Source organism: Nicotiana attenuata, chromosome 7, assembly GCF_001879085.1.
Source record: "Nicotiana attenuata strain UT chromosome 7, NIATTr2, whole genome shotgun sequence".
Lineage (NCBI taxonomy): Eukaryota > Viridiplantae > Streptophyta > Magnoliopsida > Solanales > Solanaceae > Nicotiana > Nicotiana attenuata.
Genome location: NC_031995.1, coordinates 51,199,851 through 51,203,484, shown reverse-complemented (window position 1 = coordinate 51,203,484; position 3,634 = coordinate 51,199,851).

The following is a 3,634-nucleotide window of genomic DNA, read 5'->3' as shown; positions in this document are numbered from 1 at the left end:
GCCCGCGGTAGGGGACGAGGGCGTCCCAGAGTTATTCCAGTTGCACCACCAGCAGACCCCGCGGGAGATCCTATTATTGAGGGGCAGGGCGAGGTGCCCGCAGCTGAGCCCACCCCGGTAGACTTTATGACAGCACCGGGATTTCAGGAGGTTATGGGCCGTATGCTTCGGTTCATGGATTCTATGACTCAAGTTGGTTTATTTCCAGCAGACCCAGCTACCTCACAGGCAGGAAGGGGAGCACAGACCCCTACCGCTCAGGCTCCTGGACATGCAGCTGCAGTGTATCAGACTCCGGGTGCACTACCCACAGATGGGGCCCAGCCAGTTACTACAGTGGCACCCCAGCTCAGGCCAACTGCGGACAGTGATCCGCAGAAGTTATCGGATAGATGGACTAGGCTTCACCCTCCTACCTTCGGGGGTGAGCGACATGAGGATGCCCAGGACTTCATGGATAGGTGCAGGGACAGACTGCACAACATGAGGATACTGGAGTCACATGGAGTTGACTTCACTACTTTCCAGCTGGAGGGTAGGGCCCGTAGATGGTGGCAGTCCTATGTTCTTGGCAGGCCACCAGGTTTTCCTCCCCTCACCTGGGGTCAGTTCACCCAGTTGTTCTTGATAGGTTTATTCCACCCTCTGAGAGGGAAGAGCTACGGCACCAGTTTGAGCATCATGAGCAGGGCCAAATGTCTGTGCCCGATTATGAGGCAAGGTTCTCTGAGTTGTCTCGCCATGCACTCATGATACTTTCCACAGATGTAGAGAGAGTGCGGAGATTTGTTGCGGGGTTGCACCCCGGTATTCGAGCTAGCATAGCCCGAGAGGTGGAGATGGGTACTGAGTAACAGCTAGTAGTAGAGATTGCTCGCAGGATCGAGGGGTATCGCCTGAGGGGTAGAGAGCAGATTCAGCAGGACAAGAGGGCCCAGTTTTCAGGAGAGTTCAGAGGTGCCCCAGCTAGGGGTAGAGGTCACTTCAGGAGGGGCCAGCCCAGCAGACCCTCATATTCAGCACCACCACCCCCTCCCCGAGGTGCTCCAGTGAGACCTTTTTCAGTGCGATGCTGGAGAGTTCTTACCGCCCACCAGCTATTCAGGGTTCCTCCGGCGGGTATTCTGGTTATCAGGATTCTTCTAGTGCTCACTTCAGCGTTGTGCTAGAGAGTTCCTATCGCCCACCAGCCATCCAGGGTTCTTCAAGTGGGTATTCGGGTCAGCATGCTCAAACTCCAGGGCAGCAGGCTATGGTACCGAGAGTGTGCTACGAGTGTGGAGATCCGGGTCATCTGAAGAGGACCTGCCCCAGGCTTCGGGGCAAGGCAGTACAGCAGGGTCAGCAGACCATGATTTTAGCACCAGTTGCCCAACCACCTAGAGGTTGAGGGCAGGCTGGTCGGGGCCGACCTAGAGGTGGAGGTCAGACAGGGAGAGGTCAGCCAGCTACTACTTAGTCAAGCGGAGGCCAGCCAGCCGGCGCTCTAGCCAGATTCTACGCTCTTCCACCCAGGCCAGATGCATTGGCCTCAGATGTCGTCATCACAAGTACTATTTCCGTCTGCGGTAGAGATGCTTCGGTATTATTTGATCTAGGGTCCACCTATTCTTATGTATCATCACTGTTTGCTCGATTCATGGTTATTTCTCCTGCACCTTTGGGCACTCCTGTTCATGTGTCCACTCCTGTGGGCGATTCCGTGGTTGTAGATCGGGTCTACCGGTCTTGTATGGTTACATTCGGTAATTTTGAGACTAGGGCAAATCTCCTGCTACTGGATATGATTGATTTTGATGTCATCCTGGGCATGGATTGGTTGTCTCCATATCACACCGTCCTAGATTTCCATGCCAAGACTGTTTCACTAGTGATGCCAGGGTTGCCAAGGTTGGAGTGGAAGGGTTCCACAGTTGATACCCCTAGTAGGGTTATTTCCTTCTTGAAGGCTCGGCGTATGGTCGAGAAGGGATGTTTGGCCTATCTAGCTTATGTTCGAGACACCACCGCAGAGTCTCCGACGATTGATTCAGTTCCCGTAGTCCGAGAGTTCGCCGATGTGTTTCCTTCTGATTCCCTAGCATGCCACCGGATCGTGATATTGATTTTTGTATCGATTTGGTTCCAGGCACCCAGCCTATATCTATTCCACCATACTGCATGGCTCCTAAGGAGTTGAAGGAGCTGAAGGAGCAGCTTGAGGAGTTGTTAGCAAAGGGGTTTATTAGACCCAGTGTATCGCCCTGGGGTGCACCGGTGTTATTTGTGAAGAAGAAGGATGGGACTATGCGGATGTGCATTGACTACTGCCAGTTGAACAAAGTCACCATCAAGAACAAGTATCCGTTGCCTCGTATCGATGATTTGTTCGACCAGCTGCAGGGTGCGAGGGTGTTCTCTAAGATTGACTTGAGGTCGGGGTACCATCAGCTGAAGATTCGGGACTCGAATGTTCCGAAGACTGCATTCCAGACTAGATATGGCCATTATGAGTTTCTGGTGATGTCCTTTGGCTTGACTAGTGCCCCAGCAGCATTTATGGATTTGATGAACAGGGTGTTCAGGCCTTATATTGATTCCTTCGTCATTGTCTTCATTGATGACATCTTGATATACTCACGTAGCCTGGGGGAGCACAAGCAGCATCTGAGAGTAGTGCTTCAGACCTTGCGAGAACAGAAGCTATATGCTAAGTTCTCCAAGTGTGAGTTTTGGCTAGAGTCTGTGGCATTCTTGGGACATATTGTGTCAGGAGAGGGTATTAAGGTAGACCCCAAGAAGATTGAGGCAGTTTAGAGTTGGCCACGCCCCACCTCAGTGATCGAGATCAGGAGTTTCCTGGGGTTAGTAGGTTATTACAGGCGGTTCCTGCAGGGCTTTTCTTCTATTGCATCACCTCTGACTAGATTGACCCAGAAGGGTGCTCCTTTCCATTGGTCCGATGATTGCAAGGCGAGCTTCCAGAAGCTCAAGGCAGCCTTGACTACAGCACCAGTCCTTGTGTTGCCTTCCGGTTCGGGGATGTATACAGTGTATTGTGATGCTTGGCGCGTTGGCTTGGGTTGTGTATTGATGCAGGAGGGACGAGTTATTGCATATGCCTCCCGTCAGCTGAAGATTCATGAGAAAAATTATCCTGTGCATGATCTGGAGTTGGCGGCGATTGTTCATACTCTTAAGATATGGAGGCACTACCTGTACGGGGCTTCATGTGAGGTTTATACCGACCATCGCAGCTTGCAGCATTTGTTCAAGCAGAGGGATCCTAATTTGAGGAAGCACAGGTGGCTTGAGCTACTGAAGGATTATGACATCACCATTCTTTATCATCCGGGCAAGGCAAATGTGGTCGCGGACGCCTTAAGCAGAAAGGCTGAGAGTATGGGTAGTTTGGCGTTCATTCCAGCAGGGGAGAGGCCACTAGCTTTGGACATTCAGTCCTTGGCTAACAGACTAGTGAGGTTGGACATTTCGGAGCCCAGCCGGGTCCTTGCGTGTATGGTTGCTCAGTCTTCATTACTAGGGGAGATAAAGGCCCGACAGTTCGATGATCCACATTTGGCAGTTCTCAGAGAGACGGTGCTTCAGGGAGGTGCCAAGGAAGTTTCTATTGGCAAGGATGGTGTTTTGCGGA